The sequence below is a fragment of the Chenopodium album genome, chromosome 16 (assembly GCF_948465745.1).
Source record: "Chenopodium album chromosome 16, dcCheAlbu1.1, whole genome shotgun sequence".
NCBI lineage: Eukaryota > Viridiplantae > Streptophyta > Magnoliopsida > Caryophyllales > Amaranthaceae > Chenopodium > Chenopodium album.
In genome coordinates this window covers 26,914,313-26,938,063 of record NC_137849.1, presented here as the reverse complement: position 1 = coordinate 26,938,063, position 23,751 = coordinate 26,914,313, and the positions used below count along the sequence as shown (strand labels likewise).

The 23,751-nt window shown below is 36.4% G+C and overlaps 1 long non-coding RNA gene across 3 annotated transcripts; it reads right to left on the bottom strand.

The window, feature by feature from the left end:
* Positions 1 to 1,009: 1,009 nt before the first annotated feature.
* On the bottom strand, positions 1,010 to 3,243 carry LOC145585054 (uncharacterized). 3 transcript variants are annotated; one of them, XR_014100533.1, is made up of 5 exons: positions 2,812 to 3,243; positions 2,511 to 2,614; positions 2,348 to 2,406; positions 1,579 to 1,683; positions 1,010 to 1,335 (listed from the first exon to the last, which is right to left on the bottom strand). It is a non-coding gene; the product is annotated as an uncharacterized LOC145585054 (long non-coding RNA). The 3 variants fall into 3 exon arrangements; XR_014100532.1 differs by having other exon boundaries at positions 1,579 to 1,646; XR_014100531.1 differs by lacking the exons at positions 2,348 to 2,406; positions 2,511 to 2,614; positions 2,812 to 3,243 and having other exon boundaries at positions 1,579 to 2,337.
* Between the last annotated feature and the right edge of the window lie 20,508 nt (positions 3,244 to 23,751).

Sequence of the window (23,751 nt, the reverse complement as noted above, 5' to 3'; positions counted from 1 at the left end):
TTCTTTATTGCTCTATACTTTCTCTTCTGACTCTTAAATATATCTCTTTCCCCCTAGCCCTTTTTCACCCTGCCCCTCTTACTCTCTCTTTCTTCTCCTAAGAATTAAGTAAAGGATTTCCAATTGAAATTAAAAGTCATTCTTAAAATTTTTCTGATATAATGCTACTTTTCAAATCCCAAAACTTTTCAAATTAAGTAGTTGACTATAATGATTTTCTCCCCATGACAATCGATGCATCATAGTATAAAAATCTCGAGGATCAGAATACAAACTAACAACTCAAACAAAAAAAAGCCGTACAAAAACATACCAAGGTGCAAATAACTCTACAACCCAAAGATCTTTGCTTTTTCAACACTAAACCATCAAAGTTACGTGAGTTCAGTTCAACGCCATATCTTAGATAAATAAGAAAGCAAAACATCAGGCAAAAGTCCAAAGGTTTTAAGTTAAGATGGAATGTGAGGCACAAGTGAAATAAGGCTCATGGGAAGAATTGATAACATTACCAAAAGTATGGACTTCTTGTGGTAATGTTATCAATTTTACAAAGTAGGAACACGATAATGCAGCAAAGCACAAGTGAAATAAGGCTCACAGCAGTGCCTTAGAACAAGTTTGATGAATTTTTATGCGGAAATTTCAAAGGAGTCCATTTACCATGCTCTAAAATTGATAACATTACCAGAAGTATGAGAATGCGAGTTTGAGTGATAACTCATGGGAAGAATCACCGAGACATAATATATAAGACAGTGATTAACACGGTTATGAGTATATTTTGATATATCAAAATACAAAAGTCGCAAAATGTGTGATATCAAAAAACAAATTTTCTGATTTGAGACAATACAAGTGCCAAGTGATGAGTGTATGAACTGACAAATATACACTTGTATTTTGCTGAAAATTAAAGCGCATAAACAACACATCACAATGATCATGATCAGAAAGTGCAAGAAGACAATAAATTTCATAGAACCTTACAAAAATAACAAGCAGCCCATGTAAGATATTTTGAGTTCAGAGAAAAATATATGATTTGAGACATTTGTAGCAATTATCCCAACATGTAAGAAGATGATAATACAAGAAGCCTTAGGCAAAAGAAGGAAGGACAAAAATTTAATTTGATCAAATGTTTGAGCTCTGTTACATACCAGTCATCACATATTCAGGGGCATCATGATTGACACTATTTTCTCCATGATTTCCTCTTTTTGTCATAGTTAATAATTTTTATTATACAAGCAGTTTTACATTTCACCATGAGAGATATCTCATTTCCCTTTCATCAACTTGTATACGTAATTACCTGTCATTGATATACATCTGCAAATAACAAATGCATTATAATGTCAAATCTACTTGACAATCTTCTTCAGGATAGATAAATTTCTACTGGATGCTCCAATACAAGACAGACCATAATGATCATGAAACATAATAGGCAGTTATTATTTCTTACACAATCAATCATGAAACAATGGCCAAAAAACATATTCAAACCAATTTTTCCCAAAAATTTCAAAAATTAGGTGTTATGGTACATGTTTTGGGGTTCTTTGTACGTACCCGAGTGGAGGGCGTGTACGTCTCGCGGGAGACAGATCCGCAATGCAACACTCGAACGGCTTGGTCACCTGCAAAACAACGGACCCCCGGGGGCCGGTGGTCCGCCTCCGACAATCAAGTTAGTGAGCGAAATAATGTATTTTAGAGAGGGAAAGTAGAGAGAAGGGAGAGTAATTGTGGGGGGGGGGCATTGCCCTTGGAGAGAGAATTAGATCCCTTGAAACTGATGTGAAGATCAGTATTTATAGAGCATTGGGACATGTGCCCTTTTAGGTTATTTAACCTAAATAGATTAGCTTCCCATCGTTTTACGGTTTCTAAGGTTATGGGCTTGGAGCCCATTTTTACCCGTCTATCATTGAATGACACGTGTCATGCTCTAATTGGCTTATTGAGCGCTGAGCTTGCGGACACGTGTCGCTGTGGCATGGGTACACATATCGAGGGTATTTTTACCCCAGACAGTACATTTATCATAATAATATTCTTCTGATTTTCTCATCTTGTCAGATGATCCAATATTATTATTGTGACTCTGCTGCTTTTGTCCATCAGTGTACATTACATTTTAGAAGACAAAGGAGAGGATTGACGGTAGTCATGATCTTCAAAGAGTGAACATGCCACAGTGAAAGGGAAGTGGGCATTTTTTCATAGGAATATAATTATATGTAAAAAAAAAAAAAAAAAAAAAAAAAAAAAATGATGAACAACAAATTTGATCTTTTATGCATCAAATTTCCTTAAAGTAAGATAATTGAGAAAGTACCTCTAGTCCTCTACATGTGAATTCTCTGATTCAATTCCTCATTTGTTGAAAGCTTCCAACTACAGACAATTTAATTTGCGAATTTCACCCAAATAATTCCATTAAAAAAAATAACCCAAAATAAAGAAATGAAAAATTATACGCGAAATTTCCACCAATGGACCTGCATAATTATTAGAGGAGCTAGCGTTGCCTGCTATGGTCGAGCTTCTCTAGGTCCAACCTTCTCTTTCTCACACTTCCTCCTGACTTTCTTCATTTTTTTCCCTAGAAAATTCAACAAACACCCATAAAAGTTAAACCCCAACAAAATTAAACCCTATTAAATTTAACAACAATCCATAAAAATTAAACAAAAACCCAGAAAGGGAAAAATAAAAACCCATAAATCAATTCATTTCAACAATCAATTTAATCAAAAAATAGAGGAATTGTCTACGAAAGAGAGGGAAGAAGAAAACTACCTGGTCGTGACTGGATGGTCGTTGGTGAGGATGAGGACGTGGATTGGCTCCATTGCGATGAGAATCGATGGATTTCTTAGATATTTTTTTAAAAAATCATTAAAAAATCCAAAAAAAAACCATCAGGAAGCATCGAAAAAGGCAGCCAGGCACCACAACGTCCACAAGCCGTGCGCCCAGATCTGGTGGCTGCTAGGTCGCCGAAATCACGCGATTTTGTGGCCTAGGTTGCTTGAGCCGCGCGAACTGGTGGTTGCGATCGCTGGAGCCGCGCGACCTAGCGTTTGCTATCCCTAGACGCGAGGTGGCTGGCTGGCTGCGGTTTGTTAGAATCGTGTGCCAAAATCGTGGATAATTGCAATCCGTTGGTGTCTTCGTGATGGTTACCGGTGAATTGGTGATTGAGGGAGAGAAAGTCAGAAGGAGACCATGAGAGAGAGAGCCAGAGAGGAGGAATGATGGACCGCTACCCGGTATAGATCGCGTCGCCCAATACCAAGTGACGTCACCCTTTTTTTTTAAAAAAAAAAAAAATTAGCTTAAGGTAAGTAACCGTACTTAATAAATAAATAACAGTACTTGATAAACTAATAACAGTACATTGAATTAAAATAACGATTTACACAGATTATTACTATAATTCAATTTATATGACTTTTATCGGTACTAGTTTTCACTACTTTACTACTTATATCTTAAACAAATTAGCTTTTACATTTAATAGTCCACCATGCTTCGCAATATAAAATGTTTTATGTAGAGAGTTTTGACCAATACTTGAACTTAGTCGACAATGGAACTTCCGGCGTTCTGAGCTTCCGGCTTTACCAAGGTAGCTAACCCCAACCCAGTCTTCCTCAGATCAGGCACATCACAGATCTGATTCGTTTCCTACCTTAGATCGTGATCTCTACTTAAACAATCTTTATTGTATTTTGTGGTGGTACTTTTTAAACATAAAACTAACTCATTTGTGACGTAAGTTCAAAGAGGATAAACGTTTCCTTCTGAAAGGAAGATTTTATTTAATTTGAAAAGATTACAACACTCATTTCTCACAGAAATAAAAACAGAAAGTCTAAATAGACATGACAAGAAACAGAGTTTTTCTCTACTTTAAGAGAGATGGAAAACCAATCTATCTCTTAAGGTGAGGATTTTCTCTAGAGAATTCTTTTGTTTTCAGAAATGCTCTAGCAAACTCACTTCAAGCCTGCCTTCACTTCTTTGCCTAATGCCCTTTATATAGGGGAAGGCTTACAAAGGTCACCGACACTTTCTATGGCTTACAGAAACCATGACTCAGCAAGTGAATATCGTTCACTGCTTTCCTAAAGATTCTTTAAAACAAATAAAACGTGCTACAACAGTAAAAAGTTGAATACATAATTTCTGGTGTGGGCTCAGGACTCCATCATATTTTGTAGACCACCTTCGTTGTCCTTACTTTCTTCATAATGGACATACATTTGGTTGTCTTCTTCTATTCCGAGATCCATCACACATTTGGCAGCATAGGATTCATCCCATGTGACAAAGATCTCAAATAAGTGCTATTTTCCCTCTAAGGATAAATATCTTCCAGCTTCAACTTGTTCAAGATAGTCATACACTGATTCACCATGTAACACTCATTCTTCTAAATAATTCTTTAACCATTCTGGTGCTACTATTGTAGTATTTCCCACATGTATTATGATTGGTGGCTCTTCCTTTATTGCCATAACTTGGTTAAGATACAGAGCAATATAGAAAAATCCATATGCTCTAGCCTCCGTGGGATCCCTTACTCGCCTTTGCTGGATACAGATTGGATCTTTGACTTTGCGATGAACATCTTCAAACATGATCAGGAAATGTGGAGAGCTAACTTTTCCTTCCACCATTTCAATGTTTGCACTTTGTACAAGGACTTGTTCAACTCTTCCTTTGTATCTTGTTGCATCATAAATTCTCCTAAATACATACTTCTGAAATTTTGTGAGCTTCTCAATGAAAGTAGTATTGTGATCAGGAAATGGGACAATACTATGAACCATTCCATAATCCCAAGCTTTGTAGTGCTCCACCACATATGGTGTCCTCCATTCCGGAAAATGTGGACGAATTGACATAGTACCCACTCTAGAAATTAGTGTTGAATACAATTCTACTCCCCCATAAATCATAAACATCATACAACTTGTATGACCTTGATACAACTAAATCGTACCAGTATTTGAAATCGTTATCTTTTATTTTATTTAGTATTATATCCTGAACATCTGGAATGAGTCGTAGGATAATGACCATTACTTCGTACATTAGGAACCTTTGAACTGCTACATGACAACTCTTAATCAAACCATCTCGATATCTCTTTTTTGATGAAACAATCATGGCCTCCATCAAGGCCCAAGTGGAGGGTGAAACCCGCTCCATTGCTTTATTTGTTTCTTCAATAAGAGTTTTTCTCTCTGCCTCCATCTTTTCTAGTTGATGGGCAGGAGGTTTTTCTAATGTCTTGTGCTTCTTCACCATTGGCTAACTCTCTGGTCAAGCTATCTGCCAAAGAATTCTTTGATCCCTGTATATGTTCAACAGTAAAAGAAAATTGGTTAAGCCATAATTGCCAACGCAGGAGTCTCCCTTGCGCTTGCATATTTGACAAATTCTTTTTAACAAAACCAAGTATGCCTTTGCAATCTGTTCTTATTAAAAACTGTTTAAGGGCTAAGAAGATTAAGAACTTCTCGATCCCTCTAATAACTGCAAGGATTTCCTTTTGCATGGTAGGATAATTTAACTCAGCTTTATTAAAACTTCCACTGCTATATCTACAGAGTCTTTCTCCTTCTTTGACTTTTAATACAGCACTCCAGTGCTCATTACTAGCATCTGTTTCAAGAATCAAATCATCTTCACTAGTAGGCAGTGTTAGTATAGGAAGATGTTTACACATAGCTTTTAAATTTTGAACAATTTTGGAATCATCTTCTTTCCAGTTCCAAGCGATTTCTTTCTTAAGTTTGTGTTGTAATGGTTTTCTTAATAGAGCAAGATTTTCTATGAAATTAGAAGCATAAGTTAAACATCCTAGAAATCTTTCTAGTTGTTTTCTATCTTCAATCTTATCTGGGATTTTTCAATCTTTTCTAGGATATGTTTTTGCAATATTATTTGTCCTGCTTTAATCTCTAATCCTAGAAACTCAATTTCTTGTTTAGCATAAACACATTTATCTTTTCCAAGGATTATTCCATGCTCAGCACATTTTTGAGTTACCGCTTTAAGATCATTCTTATGCTGCTCTAAATCTTTTGAGAAGATTAAAATATCATCTATGTAAACTAAACAACAATGATTAAGTTCTCTAAAAATATTATCCATTCTTCTCTGAAATATTTGTGGAGCATTTTTTAATCCAAAAGGCATTACTAACCATTCATAATGCCCTTGAGGGGCACTAAATGAAGTTAATGGAATACTTTCTTCTTCCATTTTAATTTGCCAATATCCACTCTTACAATCCATCTTAGAAAACCATGTGGCTCCTTGAATTCTATTAAATAACACAGTTTTATTAGGAATGTAATAGCCATCAAAAACAGTATTGTCATTTAGTTGTTTATAATTAATGACCATTCTAGCTTTACCTCTTTTTTCTTCTACATGGTTTCTAACCATGAACGCTGGACTATTATGAGGACTTTTGCTATTCCTAATTAACTTCTTATTCAACAATTCTTTTATTTGTTCATCAAATTCTAATATATCTTGGTAGGTATAAACCATTTGTCTTACTCTAATAATCTTATTAGGATTTGTTAGAGTTATCTTAGCAAATGCCTTATCCCTTTCCCAATGTTCTAATGGATGATTTGAATATAGTTTTTCACATAATTTTTCTTGTTGCTTATTTATCTGATCTATTAATGACAAATCACACTGAGAAATTCTAAGTGCAACCTCTCGTTGTGTAGGTGTAACCCTATCACCACGCTGGCTGCGCGCAAATTCCATAGTTTGATGAGTATAGGCATTTGTTATTTTTTGTATAGGAACAGAATGACCATTAATAGTAAATATTATTTGATCAATGGTTTGAGTGCATGGAGAGTATAACCTTTGAAAGTTATTTCCTATTATCATATCATGACTAGGTTGATCAGTAGCCCATAAAATAGGAATAACACATTGAACTCCTCCAATTTCTATTGGTAATTCTTCAATTATTTCCGTATGCATCATAACACTATTATTAGCAATTCTAACTTGCATAGGATTTTTAGCCTTTTTCCATAAGAATTCTGGGAATAATGACCTTTTTCCAAAACATGTAGAACAACCACTATCAATATATGCACATAATTTATATTTATTATAATCTTTAATGCATATATCAATTGGAATATAAATGCTATTAGGATTAGTACTAGATATTTCATTACAGGCTTCTATTTGCATATTGACTTCATCTTCATATACTGGTTCACTCACAATTTTGGTTTTATATCCAATAACCTTTCTTTTATCAATAATAGAATTATTCGGATCTTCATGCACTTCTAGATTAGAACATGAACCAATATCTATACTATGTCTTGCTGGTTGTTTTAGGGCCTTTTTAGCTTCATATTTTTCATTTAACTTTTTAATTAAGGCTAATATTTCTTCTTCATCTTCTTCGGGTTTCTCATTGACTTGTTTTTTCATTCTTATTATAGTCGAATTTTGTCTACTTAGACTTGGTGTTCTAAGACTCACACTTCTCTGCATTTTAGGATTCGTAGTTATTCCAATATGGAGTAATCCTGATTCATCTATTAACATCTTACTTGACCTATTTTTTACCGTAGGATTCATAAAGAACTCTTCCCATGTTTTTTCAATTTCTATCTCATTAGGATTTACCTTTATAGGGCTTATTTTCTTTTTAGGACCTCCTCCTTGCTCATATTTCTGAGCGTCTACTATTTATTTTTTGAAAGATGAATCTATAGTGTTTACTAACTAATAGACTACCTTCCATCTTAATTGTATAGGTCGAGTCCCTATATGCATGTTTACTCCAAGAGTTAATAACTTGATCGCTAGAAACTTTGGAGCATATGAATCTTCTAAGCTCACATAATATCTTGGTTCACATATATAGCTTACCGTTCCTTGACTTAAGCTACAAGTGATGCCACTAATAATCTGATCATAAAACTCTTTATGTCTAACATCACACACAAAGCTTAAACATTTAACATTTTTACCAAAATCTTGTAAAGGAGTTATGTATACTTGCACTGCACCAATACAAATATAACTATAATTTCCTTTTTCTTTATGGTTTTTAACGCTTTTCCAATTTATGATATTAATATCTGCTGCTTTCTTTTCACAATCCTCAATTACTATACTTCCTTCCATTTCTTCACATACATATTTAGTTCTAATTTTGAAGAGAGAAGTTTTAAATATTTTATCTTTAGTAATCTGGGGAAAATTCCAACTTTCTTTGTTCATTTGGTCTATGCCTTTATCATCAATAGAATACTCAGCTCTTTTTAGTTGACCTATAGTCATTTTACTTTTATCCTCATCGTCATCTGATTCAGAGTCTTCTAATACCTCTCCTTCCATCATATTGTTTATTTCTTCATAATTTTCAAATTCACATTCATCACTATCTTCAGGTTCTTCATTATACTCATTTTCTTCTTCTATTATTTCTACTATTCCTTTATTATTACTTAAAGCTAATTCTAAAGCCTCATCTTCTGGTATTTCTATGTAATCCCAACTTCCTAAGGCTTCCATTAATTTATGATTAGCTTTCTTACATTCATTAGCATAATGTCCTAATTCTCCGCAAGACCAACATTTGCATGTTTTCTTTTTCTCCGGACAATATGTTGCCTTTCTGAAACTTGGTTTTCTATATTTATGTTTATAATACTTTTTCTTATAGGTTTCTCCTCTTGATCTATCAAACCTATTTCTTTTATAATATCTTCTCTTATTATAGTTTTTCCTTTCACATCCATAGTTATTTGGGAAATCCCAACAAGTGAGGAATTGTCTCTTCATTTGTTGAGTTCCAGCAACCTCTCTACATTTCTTTTCAATCCATTTTCTGAGAAAAGCAATTCTATTACCTAGGGCATCCGTAGCTAAGAATTTATCTCTCCATTCTTGATATTTTTCACTAATTTCTTCATTAAGTGGACTTGGTAGTTTATCGTAGAACATTCCAAGATTTGTTTCATTTTCACCAATTTTATAATAATATGTTTCAAATTCCATAATGTAATTATCAACATATTTCATATTACAGATGGACAAATTACTTATCTTTCTTTGATATTCCATTCGTTTTTCATTTGGATCAGCTCTAGGACCAATGAATTCTAACTCGATGTATTGACATAACTGTCTGAACATTCTAATAGGAGATTCACTAGCTCTTAGTGTAGCTTTGACTTCTTCATCTATTCCATCGTACCAATCTTCTACACAGCCATAGAAACTATGTTCGATGTAATTTAGGAAATTTTCAGAAGTCCATTCAGTGTTTAAATTGAGTACACTACTCATGCTCTTTTTCCATTGATCTAAAACATCTTGTCTATCTCTTACACCATCTAACTTAAGCTTATAGCCAGTTTGACTTATAGGTTCAAGGGTCACCTCTTCATGTTTAGGAATTTGATTTGGCATAACCTTGACACTAAATCGGGTAGTCTTCCCTGGTATGTATCTTGGTCGTGTGCAACTTCCTTCTCCTTGATACCTAGGTCTTTGGATAACATTGTTTACATTATTATTTTCATTAATAATTTCTTCTCCAACATCATTACTATCCATTACCCTTTTACCTTGTTTATTTTCAATTTTTTGCTTAACCACTTTTATAGGTAGAAAGTCCAAATCATCTAGTTTCATTAATCCCATTTGTTGATACAGGTCTTCTTCTATAGTAGCATAGTTATTCTCATTAACTACACCAGCATCAATTATTTTTTCAGATATTATTTTCATGATATCTTTTAGTTTATTAGGATTTTCTTCTTTATCAAACAAGATTTGCAATTCTTCAATCGTTTTCTCCTGAAGATGATGGCTCATTTTTAGTTTCTTTGTTCTTTTCTTGATTACTAGTAGGTCTTTTAGGGAGTGATACAGTAAATTTCTTATTTTTATCTAAATTTTGAAAAGGATACTTATATTTATAAGGAATAACCTTATCCTTATTGGGTGATACTTCTTTATTAAACTGATGTCTTACTTCGTTTGTTAAAGCAAGTTCTACTTGTTTAACTTGTTCTTTTAGCTCACTTATGTTTTTACTAATCTCTGATATCGTTGTTGATAGTTTATGTTCACTACTCATGCAACGACAATGTATGCTACCAACTTCTACTTTAAGCTCACCAATTTGATCTACAATATAATTAAGGACTGGGCCAAAATTATTAGTATTTTCAGGAATATGATAGTAGTGTTTAAAATCAGGCTTCTTGCACTCAGTAGATGGTCTGGTATTCTCCAGCTTTACTTAATTATTTAATTTAATTAACTATTTTACTTAGATTTAACCGTATGGCTCTGATACCAAATTCTCCCAATCGCACTAGTAAAACAGTTTCTAATCCAATAATAACAGTATTGTCTTCCTTAATAATAGATTTTTCTTGGACAATAGCTGTATGCAAATAAAAGTACTACTGAAAAGAGAAAATCGACACTTTGATAACGATATTGAAGGAACATATAACAGTTTTCAACTTTATTATAACACGCATAGACCTAAAATAACAGTATAAAAATAGCGGATTTTGATTTTCCAACACTTAGCGAAATTTATTTTTTTTCAGCGGTATGGACATATGTTGTCCCTACCTGGTAGTGGGCAATACTTACTCAGCCAAAGAGGAGAAGATTAAGAGAAGAACAAGAGGAGAGAGACTGAGAAGTGACAGGAGAGAGAAAGAGTATGTACTCTGTAATAAAATGAAACAAAAGAAAACCTGAGCTGGAAAAGTGGAACACGTGATAAAATGAAGGGCAAAATAGGAAGTTCACTGTAGATAAGGAAACCAAAGGCAAAATATAGGGGTGAAATCATCCGGACACTATTCATAAGGATTCAAGACTTGAGCAATTCTAATTTGTGATCCCTGGCTTTTATAAGGTAAAGGTTAACATTTGTTAAATACGGTACACATTTATTTATGTTTTCACTCACCTAAATCAATGGTATATGCACTTAATAATAATAATAATAATAATGATAATAAATAATATTATAGTAATAGTAATAGTAATAATAATAATAATAATAATAATAATAATAATAATAATAATAATAATAATAATAATAATAATAATAATAATAATAATAATAATAATAATAATGTTTAAATCTGCTCTGCTCGGCTCAGCTCTGCTATTCTGAAATCTGCTCTGCTGAAATTTGCTCTGCTCTGCTTTGCTCTGCTCTGCTCTGTCCAGAATCTCAAAAGAACAGGGCCTTATTCTTACTATCAACTTAAACTATCTAGCTTTGATGACTACTCACTAGAGGAACAAATGTTCAAACGTACCATAATAAAAGGACACAAAATGAATTTAGACATAAAAGACACAAACACATTACTAAATAAACATTGAGTCATAATAAAAGGACACAAAATAAATTTAGACATAAAAGACAAAAACACATTACTAAATAAACATTGAGTCCATTCACATGTTAAATAACGAATAAGAAGTTAGTAAGAAATATCAAATGTTATATGTAATTAGGTACATCAAACTTGGTAAATTTATTCATGCATAGTTGTTCCCTCTCCTTTGAAATAAGGTTTTATCTCTTGCGAAAGATATGAGAAAAAGCTAGCCATTATTGGTTGAAAAAAAATTAAATCGAACTACTAATCAATTTAGACACTTAATTGTGTCTCCCCAAAACCAAATTCAATGATGAATACCTTTCGCGTCATTGATTATCGAAAAAAGTGAAAGTGTGAAAAGTCTTGTGATGCGGTTGTTTTAATAAAAATAACTCTTCTTTCTGCTTTCGAAAATAAACTTTATTTATAAAAATATCCAGTCCAATTTAGTTTGGTCCATGATAAGGGTCCAATAATAGTGTAGTTGGATTGGGCTCGAAAAGAGCTTTCCAACGATATATTATAAGCCCAATTCCGATGAATAATGAGGAATTTATGGCTAAAATATTAAATTGGGCCTGAAATGGTTTTTGGCCCAATGATCTAGTGGAGGACCCGTTAATTAATATTCCTAAAGTTATTATGATTGATTTTAATTTTCTAGAATAATCTAGAAGGTTGTTTTGAGTTCTAATGAGATTAGGATTAATAATTATATCTTTTCTGAAATAAAGAATTCTATTTGGATAAAACAAGTATTTTTAAAGAGATTAGATCTGATTTTCAAAGATAAGTACAGACGTTGTTAATCGAATTTAATTAGATTAAGGAGACTCTGTACGGATTTTAGAAAACGCGTGAACCATCGTGAAAGGACAAAACTGTCGCATAGCGCTGGACGCTGCCGTGCCGCGCTGGCTCCTGTCGCTCTGCGACAAAACCAATTTTATTCCGATTCGAATTCTAAGTCTTTTCTATCGTTTCCGGACTATTTACTTTATAAATAGGGTCGTATTTCCCCGTTTTTATTCATTCACAATCATCAAAAATCATTCACAATAATCAACAATCATCTAATTCTCTTTCTCTTCTCTCTTAAGCTAGAAGCTTATTCTTTCTCCCTTCTTCTAAGCCTTGCCTTTTTCAAATACAACATTCCTCCTTCACGAGTCTTAGACACACCTAGCCAAGTCGAAGTTGCCTTCGCCCTAGACGTGAAAGGTTGATAATTTCTGAGGGTTTGTCCCAAATCCCTATTTCAATTATTTAATTTAATCGTTTAATGTAATATTTTCTTTGAAGTTACTAACGTGTGTCTTTTGTTATTAGAAAGAGATACGAGGCAACCAGTAAGTTGTTTTAATTGCTCTATTTCTTTAGAAAGCATGTTTATATTATATAAATTCCTATTATCATGTTAGGATGCTTTTATTGCTTTCTAGTATCATGCTTAGGTTGCTTCCTATTTCTTATGTCATGTTAGTATCATGTTAGGGCTAAAGCTTTGATCTTTACGTTTAGTGACATGCTAGGATTTGTTATTAATCTTGTTAGTATCATGCCTAGGATCTTGCTAATATTATTATGCTTTGAGAATATTATTATGATGATGATTATCATTATTATTATGTTGCTTGATATATTATTGTTATTGCTTGATCACGCCCTCTCTGGCAGGTTTAAAGGGAATTTGTACTTGTAATCACGCTTAATAAGATAATTAATAATCTTGTTTAGGCTAATATGATTTTAATTCATGTGATCGCCAATAATAGATTTGTTTGTGCATTAATATTTAACCAACATAGATTAAACAAGTTTAGGATTAATATATTGATTGTATGTTAGTCAGAAAGCGCACATGAATATGAGAAGAATAAAGTAGAGGCCTATTTTTAGGGCAGGTTCAATCTCTTTTAGGTTGAATTTGTACCTTCATCCCCGAATATCCAGTCATGGTTCCAGACCACTGTGGAATTAGCGATCTCATGGATCGTGAAGGGGTGTAACCTTCACCCTGTGAACGGTTTACAAGTTCCTAAAACTTGTTGGTGACTCTTTTGCTCTAGCTTCCTTCCCTTTGGACACCACCACACTTAAGTGTATGATCACAGTGGGGCTCATGTGTGGGATGCTTGAAATATTCCCTACAGTGTTTAGCGACTCCACTGGGGAGGATTTCTATTTTTATTCCTAAAATTTATTTTGGCAATAATTTAGAATTAGTGGATGAGACTCGAAAAGTTCTAAGTATTCATGTGCGTAATTTTGATTGACGTTATTGGCATAAGCATTGGATAGACCATCCGTAATGAGTAAAAAACATAGGCTTTTTACACGTAGGAAATTTGGGAAATATCTTTCACAACTAGAATCGAAATAACGCTACCGAAAACTGGAAAATTCTAAGAACAGAAAGCTGCTGAGGCGTGTGAGAACTAGCGCTGAGAAAACAGTGCCCGTCGCAGTGCGACAGCAATGTCGTGTGGCGACAGGGTCATCGTTTCGCGACGATCAATGTTGTCTCGCGCTAAGTTCTTCCAATACCGAGCCAGAAATCTACCTTCTTGCTTTGACCAGTTCTAGTATTGTTTGCTCGATTTTACTTCCTGATTGAGTTTTTCTCACTTTTTTGAACCCATATGTGTTCTACATATGGCTATAACCCTCTGGGAATTCACGCTCAATCTACCCAATCGAACGCTCATTGCAACGACTGGTACATCCGAGTTTGTGAATTCACCAAACCATGGAATCAAGTTTAACTTGTGGGGTCCCATCCATACGCGCCAATCCTTCCAAAGGTAAGGCTTTCGCGCGATGCATCCGGACTCATAACCATGGACCTTCTTTTATTAACCATAATCCTTAAACTTTAGAGAACTAGAGCCATGGTTAGGTTGCAAACTCATTGCATTATATTGTTCTTATTTGACTACTTGTGCATTATTTGCTTGTGCATACTTACATGTGATTAAACTAACAGCTAGTTTGACTTGTGACTAAAAATATGCTTAAATAAACTAACCAATGACTAAAGGACTTTGCTTAACTAATTGATTAGTTAATTTGAGCTAATAAATATGTCTAAAATCGAGTCATAGTTCCTTTGAGTCAACCCTGATTATTATAGCCGTATACTGCACAAGCGTCAATTTGTTTTGGTCATAGCCGGAGTTTGAGGAAGAGTTAAGAGTCATAAAACCTATGGATCTGTAGCTCCGAGTTTTATCTTTCATTTGGCATTGGTTTCGTCCAATTCGGAGTCACAAATCAAAAGTTATGACTAAAATACTACAGCCTGTCCAATTTAGTGCACATACGTGAGGTCTTAACTTAGTCTTTGTTTGAGTCTAGTCACATAGTCTAGTCACCTAGTCATGACACGAGTCTTGAACATATCACTTACACTCACAAGAATTCACACACTTTGTACATACTCTTTTCACACCATGACCATGTCTTAGGTTCATGCATGAGTCGTCATTTCCGTCATTTGAGTTGGGAGTCCACTCTATTCCTAATTTTTCCATATCTCTCCATCTACATCACCTTTCCATACATTACATATCTCACACTTTCCTTATTTAAACACTTTCTACATTCACATTCCTTCACCTTACATGCTTCCTCCATACATCATTCACCTCACTACACTCTTTTCCCATCCATGCATGTTGAATCGAGTTTGAGTCATGTGATTGACAAACAAAATAAAATTTAAAAAAAAAAAAAGGTAATGATGAAACAAATGCATAAGACAAGCTTCTCACCAAGATTTCATACTTTCTTTTTCTTTTTTATTCCTCCTTTCCCCAATAAGTGTAGCATAGGCACCCTTCGTCCTCCTTAGATTTATTTCTTAGAGTTTGATTTTTACTCTTCACTTTTTAATTAAAATGAGCATTTATTTCCTTGCATATGATCATTGCATTGCATCATAAAAAAAAAAAAATTTCCACGTTGGACCAAGCACAAGGTATACCAATGATTTGAGACACCCCTTGTAGCCATATCATAACACTTTTACCTTTCAACAATACAATCCTTTCTTGATAAAACGCTTTAAGCCTCGTCTAACGATAGACCTTTCTTTTTTCAACCCACATCTACCCAACCTTGGGATGGGATGGTGTGAAACTTATGCAATTTACAAATAAAAGCTTGAGTGGTTTTACAAAAAAAAAAAAAAAAAAAAAATCCTCTCAAAATTTCAATAAAACAAAAAATAATAAAAGTGTGCAAAAGGGCAAGTGTTCTAATGTCATTGATATGAACATGTCTTTGATATGAACACGTCTCAGATTGCGTCTCTTATGGAGTGCTCAGTACCGTGCCTGAGAAACATGAATGCCAAGTGAGTGATAGACTGCATGATCGGGATTTCCCACACTCACAAAAAAAAAATGCAAAAGCAATAAAAAAAAGAAAGAGCGAAAATATAAACAAAAGAGAGTTCAAAAGAAAAAAAAAAACCTCAAGCATACAAATGCAAAGGTTTAAATGCAAGGTTTCACACCTTGGGGGGCTTATTTTAGGTCTTGAGCCTTTATCTCCTTCTTCTTCAACCTTTAGCCTAACCACGTTACAACCCTTAAAAGACCTCTTTGATGTATAGACACATTTGTGCGAGGTTCGGCTAGAGCTACGTTCGGCCTGATTCCTAACGGATACGTAGCCAACCTCACATTAGGGTGCAGCCATAATAAAATTGCATTCACATTTACATTCATACATGATCATATCAAGGGATCTCCAATGTTCATCCCTATCCATTTAGAGCTAGACTTGGGGGCTTGATCTGTACATCATTAGCTTACCTAGCCTAAGAGTCACCATTATTTGACTCTTTTCAATATATTTCCACACTGTTAGCCTTTGTGACCTAACCTTAGTGTCACTTTCACACACTGCACAGATACATGACCAAATAATCCTTCCTTTAGAAACCCTTTGTCATGAAATCTTAACACAACGTTGAAGCATGCCTTGTCATATCAAAATCACTCATAAACATCATTGCATCACAAAGTATGAAGTACTTAGCCTCCGCGCCTAAGTTACCCAAATACTTTCATCATCAAGTTAACAATTGAGATAGCCTAGGATGAATTAATCCTTACACTATGAGATACAACGTCGATGCATACATTTGACTAAGCTCATTCAACATGCACCACAAACACTCAAACACTCACTTCGATTCTTTTTCGTGTCTTTCTTTTTTGGGAGAAAGTCATTACCCTCCACAAAAATGACGGAAATTTTTTGCTTTTTTGCATTTTCGAGTCGCACAATCACATTACAATGCACACACGAGTCATGTACGCTAAATCATGTCATGTCACATCACATCGAGTCGAGTCTACACACACGTGTCAAAACACCTTGGGTCAACCTTAAGTCTTAGGTCAACCCTAAGAAAAACACCAGCAAAGTCTTTTGGCAATCTTTTGATTTTACAGGATACAACCATTCAGCAAAGCTCCTATTCGCAGCCAACCGAACGATCTCAACAAACATTCAAGCATTCAAAGCTCTTTTGTTTAGAGACGCGTGGACATTTCTTTCAAAGCTCTTTTTCTCAGAGACGCGTGGGCATATCATTTAAAGCTCTTTGTTCAGAGACGCGTGGACATTCTTTTCAAGCTCTTTTGCTGAGAGATGCGTGGGCATCCTATCAAGCTCCATTGTTCAGTTACGCGTGGACATCTCATCAACAACTCTTTTGTTCAGAGACGCGTGGACATTTCGTCAACAGCTCTTTTGTTCAGAGACGAGTGAACATTCCTAAAAAAAAGCTCTTTTGTTCAGAGACGAGTGAACATCAACAGCGGCGAAGCGCGACTACAACATCAACAACAGCGAGATGGCGTTCCCTAGCTTGTGGAGGTTGACACAACAAAAATGCAACAACAAAAACGGTTACCCTAGAGACGTGTGCCCGACGGTGCAAGATACGCGTTACTTAACTCTTTTATCAGTTTAACTAACGCTAGTTTGCAGGTATCGGTGTTACAAGAATGATTTAGGATCGTAGAACGTTCTGAATCATTCTTCGTCCCTATCGATACTTTGACTTTTGTTTTCGAAACATGCGTTTTTCCAAACTCAGTCAAAGTGGGGGCTTCTGTAGACACCTAATTGTGTCTCCCCAAAACCAAACCCAGTGATGAATACCTTTCGCGTCTTTTATTATCGAACAAAGTGAAAGTGTGAAAAGTCTTGTGATATGGTTGTTTTAATAAAAATAACTCTTCTTTCTGTTTTCAAAAATGAACTTTATTTATGAAAATGTCTAGTCCAATTTAGTTTGGTCCATGATAAGGGTCCAATAATAGTGTAGTTGGATTGGGCTCAAAAAGAGCTTTCCAACGATATATTATAAGCCCAATTTCGATGAATAATGAGGAAGTTATGGCTAAAATATTAAATTGGGCCTGAAATGGTTTTATGGCCCAATGATCTAGTGGAGGGCCCGTTAATAAATATTCCTAAAGTTACTAGGATTGATTTTAATTTTCTAGAATAATCTAGAAGGTTGTTTTGAGTTCTAGTGAGATTAGGATTAATAATTATATCTTTTATGAAATAAAGAATTCTATTTGGATAAAACAAGTGTTTTTAAAGAGATTAAATCTAATTTTCCAAGATCAGTATGGACGTTGTTAATCGAATTTAATTAGATTAAGGACTCTGTACGGATTTTAGAAAACACGTGAACTATCGTGAAAGGACAAAACTGTCGCGTCGCGCTGGACTCTGTCGCTCTGTGACAGAACCAATTTTATTCCGATTCGAATTCTAACTCTTTTCTATCGTTTTGCGGACTATTTACTTTATAAATAGGGTCGTATTTCCCCGTTTTTATTCATTCACAATCATCAACAATCATTCACAATAATCAACAATCATCTAATTCTCTTTCTCTTCTCTCTTAAGCTAGAAGCTTATTCTTTCTCCCTTTTTCTAAGCCTTGCCTTTTTCAAATACAACATTCCTCCTTCACGAGTCTTAGACACACCTAGCCAAGTCAAAGTTGCCTTCGCCCTAGACGTGAAAGGTTGATAATTTCTGAGGGTTTGGTCCCAAATCCCTATTTCAATTATTTAATTTAATCGTTTGATTTAATATTTTCCTTGAAGTTACTAACGTGTGTCTGTTATTAGAAAGAGATACGAGACAACAAGTAAGTTGTTTTAATTGCTCTATTTCTTTATAAAGCATGTTTATATTATATTAATTCCTAGTATCATGTTAGGATGCATTTATTGCTTTCTAGTATCATGCTTAGGTTGCTTCCTATTTCTTATGTCATGTTAGTATCATGTTAGGGCTAAAGCTTTGATCTTTACGTTTAGTGACATGCTAGGATTTGTTATTAATCTTGTTTTGAGAATATTATTATGATGATGATTATCATTATTATTATGTTGCTTGATATATTATTGTTATTGCTTGATCACGCCCTCTCTGGCAGGTTTAAAGGGAATTTGTACTTGTAATCACGCTTAATAAGATAATTAATAATCTTGTTTAGGCTAATATGATTTTAATTCATGTGATCGCCAATAATAGATTTGTTTGTGCATTAATATTTAACCAACATAGATTAAACAAGTTTAGGATTAATAGATTGATTGTATGTTAGTCAGAAGCGCACATGAATATGAGAAGAATAAAGTAGAGGCCTATTTTTAGGGTAGGTTCAATCTCTTTTAGGTTGGATTTGTACCTTCATCCCCGAATATCCAGTCATGGTTCTAGACCACTATGAAGTTAGCGATCTCATGGATCGTGAAGGGGTGTAACCTTCACTCTGTGAACGGTTTACAAGTTCCTAAAACTTGTTGGCGACTATTTTGGTCTAGCTTCCTTCCCTTTGGACGCCACCATACTTAAGTGTATCATTACAGTAGGGCTCAAGTGTGGGATGCTTGAAATATTCCCTACAGGTAGTCTTTTACGTTTCGAGAATTCTACTACAAATTCCTAATCCCTAAGAAGTTTGCTTATGATCATTGGGTGAATTAAATTTTTCTTAGCAGTCATTGCCTTAATCCTCCCTTGAGTGTCTGACTCCTTCAATAGTAAGTGACTACTACATTTCTTGAAGTTTTCAAATTGGATTCCTCTATATTAAAAGTCGTTATTATTGCCTTAATTTTCATTAGGTTGTTTGACCCCCTTTAGCTAATATGTGATTACGATTCATAAAATTGTTGTTTGACCCCCTTTAGGTATTATGTGATTACGATTCATAAAATTGAATTCACTCCTAATGTATAAAGGTAATTGTTTTGGGTAAAAATACCCATACCAACTGGCCCAATTAGAAGGTGACACGTGTCACCCTAAGAGAGGTCCAAAGTGGACTAATCACCATTCGACACGTATCCCTCCCAGATTGTTGGGAGAAAGACTGCCTTTACAGCTCAAATCCCTAGAAAGCCGTAATGCGGCGTAACCATCAGTTCTAGGTTTTCTGTAACCTAGGCAGGGGCAAAATTCCCAATGACCCTATAAATAGGGAGATTCCCCCCTTTTCAGGGGCACGTTCATTTATTATATCCTACCTACATCTCTTACAACAGAGAATTCACCTGATCTCGGAATCGGAGAAGATCTCACTTTTACCTTACTCTCTTCAACCGATACTGACTTGATCGTCGGAGGCGGAGCTCCTACCAACCGGAGTCTCCGTGTTTTGTAGGTATACACCGCTCGGGATCAGTCTTGGTGACGTAACTTTCCCGAGGGACCAGAAAACACCCAAAACATTTGGCGCCGTTTGTGGGGAGAGTGCCTCTAAGATGGTTCAAGAGTCTGTACCATCACCTTCACCTAGTTGGCCTAGAGTTGAAGGGAGGTCTATTTAGACGAAGATACAGATAACGACTTTGAAGTCGAAACCCATGTGGCCCTTCATGGGTCACTCATCTCTAAGCGCATCCGTCCTAGAGATCAACTAGAACAGAGCAACAATGAAGCTGGTCCCAGCAAATCTACTGGACCACCGGTTGGGGAAACCCAGTCATCCAAAGGAACTGTTCCCGTTTCTAGGGATGATCTCATGAAGTTCATGACTAGTTTCAAGGGGGAGATTAAGGACCTCATCAACAAAAGGACGACTGGCTCTAGCAAAGGTCATCCGGCAAGTTCAATCGGATGGCAGCAAAAAATCATTCTCTGACTCTCAACACATCATCGAGAACAAGAGAAACCAGTAGCTGTCTGAGTCGGCTTCTACATCGAGCTTCCCAAACAACTTCAAAAACACCTTAGCAAGGAATTCTCAATCCTTGCATAAGAGCCATATAGGCGGCAAGTCCTTCCACACTGGCCCTCAAATGATCAGGTCAGCCCTGAATGTGCCTTAGATGCCATACGGGAAATATGTCCCATTGTTCATGCAGCCGGCCCTATTTGGGGGTCAGACGGCATACAATGTCCAACCCTTAGACTGGCAGCTCCGGCTGCTCAGACTTGGTGAACAAACCTCTGCGTGCACCAGGGAAATAACCGAGGCGGCACAGCCAACCAAGGTTAAGAATGTCTTAGTTGGTGCCTATGATGGTACCACCAACCCTGAGGATCACCTCATGGCCTATACTAACCTTATGCACATGCAGGGGTTGGATGATGCCATGTGGTGCAGATGCTTCCCGGCTACATTGAAGGTTATAGCCCAACAATGGTTTGACAACTTGTCAGCCGGATGTATTGATAGCTTCAAGAGGCTTGCCTTCTTGTTTGCTTCAAATTTCTCGATGAACATTCCTGCCAAGAAGACAAGTCTCGACTTGAGCACCATCCGACAGGGAGAGAGAGAAGGAATTTGCTCCTACGTCAGGCGATTCAATCTGGTGAGAATCTAGATTCAAGGAATGTCTGATGAAGTAGCCTATATAAACTTCTTTAAGGGTCTGAATGACGAGTCAACCTTTAAGTTTGACCTCGTTTGGAAGAGGCTTTTCACCCTCCTAGAGGCGTTGATGGAGGCGGAGAGCTTTATGAAGCCACTGACCTCTGCTCATCCAGCAACCAGTTAGACTCTAAAAAGTCTGAAAAACAAAAGGAGAGCCGATCTACTTAGCCGGCTCCAAAAGCTAAAGAGAGAAAAAAGAGAAAAGAAGTCTGGGCGGTCAATGAATCCGATCAGCCGACCTAGAAGAAAAAGAAGGAATTTAAACCGTACGTCCCGAGGTATGAGTTTAATAAGGATTGCTACTCATTATGGCTAAAATATTAAGGACCGGCTAACCATTGAGAAGCCGAATCCAATGAAGAGTTTTGCCCAGTCGTGGAATAAAAATAAATACTGCCACTTCCATGAGGATGTTGGCCATGACACCAGCGACTGCTATAGCCTCAAGCGGATGTTGGATCGTCTGGCTGTCAAGGGGGTGCTAAAATCATACATCATGAATTCCAAAGTGACTCTTAGGATGGATCCAGGGCAATCGTCCAAAAAGACTGTCCAATCTACTAGTAGTTTGGACACTGACAAAGATTCGATCTACACCATAGTAGGTGGATTCGCAAGTGGTGGCCCAACCATCCGGGGCACTAAGGACCATTTGAGAAAGATAGTCAATGTTGTGGATGAGGGGCAAGCGTCTGCCAGTGGCTCCTTCCCATAGGTCATCATTACTAAGAAGGATCGGGGCAAAGTCCGCCGGCCGCATGATGACCCGGTTGTCATTGAATGTAAGGTCACCAACCAAATGGTTGGATGAATCCTTATTGACCCGGGTAGCTCTTGTGACATCATCAGCTACAAGTGCTTGAATAAACTCAAGCACAAGCCCAACAGCATGCACTCGGTCACCTATCCCTTGGTAAGATTTTAGGGTTGGGTGGTGTACCTAGTCGGTAGGATTGACCTACCCATCTGGCTGGGAGAGAAAGGGGAAGGACGCCACTCAAGTTCTTGGTCGTTGAGGAGTTAACCACCTATAACATCATATTGGGCCGTCCAACTTTCAATGAATCCAAGGCAGTTATTATCCCATCCCTTATGCTACTGAAATACGAAAGGGATGATGGTTCCGTTGGCTCCCTAAACGGGGATCAGAAGACGGCTTGAGAGTGTTACCTCTCAGACGCCAAGCCTACTATGACCACAGCCGGTAGGGAGAGGAGCCAATAGACCTTGACGATGTCAAGGATCCCAACCCAGCCCCACCAATAGCTAGAAAGAAGAGAAAAGCTAATCAGCTGGTGGTGGTAAAGAAAGAAAAGCAATAGCAATCACTATTCAGGGAACGGTCAGACGAACTCCGTCCCCAGCCGGCTGGTAATCACATTGATATTCCTCTGGATGACAGCAGTCCAGAGCGAACTGTTAAGGTGGGGACGGTTACTTTTGCAAGGTTGGGTGTACACTTGCACTTTCTGCTAAAGAAATTTAAAGATATTTTTGCCTTTGAAGTGGAAGAGATGTTAAGCATCAGCCCGGAACTCGCTTTCCACAAACTCGCCATTGATCCAAAAAAGAAGCCCATCTGGCAAAAGAAAAGAAATCATGGCGAGGAAATAAGCCAGGCGGCAGCTGTCGAGGTCAAAAAGCTGTTAGACGCAGGGTTCCCTATTTGAGTTTCTAATGTTGTGCTTGTAAAGAAGCCGAATGGTACCTGGCGCATGTGTGTAGATTACACTGACTTGAACAAGGCATGTCCCAAGGACAGCTACCCGCTTCCAAAGATTGACAGTCTGATCGAATCTACAGTTGCACATGCTTTGATGAGTTTTATGGATGCCTACTCAGGCTTCCACTAGATTCCCCTATGGAAAAAACATCAAGAAAAGACGACATTCGTCACTGATCAGGGGTTATTCTATTATACTATGATGTCGTTTGGCTTGAAGAATGCTCCTGCTACTTTCCAACGGATGATTAATATTGTCTTCATTAATCAGATTGGGAGGAATGTAGAGGCGTACATTGATGACATGATAGTCAAATCCAAGCAACAGACGGATCATCTTACTTATTGATAGGAATGGTGTCCTTCGAACAAGTGTATTATTCTGCAAGAGGGTTCGGAATTATAAGAAAGCTAATTATTCAGTAAGGTCAAGTGATCAGAATGCCTAGGTGAAGGCCGCTTCGGATTAGTAATATTAATGTATAATTTATATTACAGCTTAATGTTGACAGAACCCTTCGGGTCACACCCAAGCAACTAACAATCCGACACGATGAATTAATTTGGAAGGAATTAATGAGTCGCTCAAGTAATTAATATTTAGACGTCGGAAATTGAGATAGGAGTGCCGAAACCGAGCGTCGGAA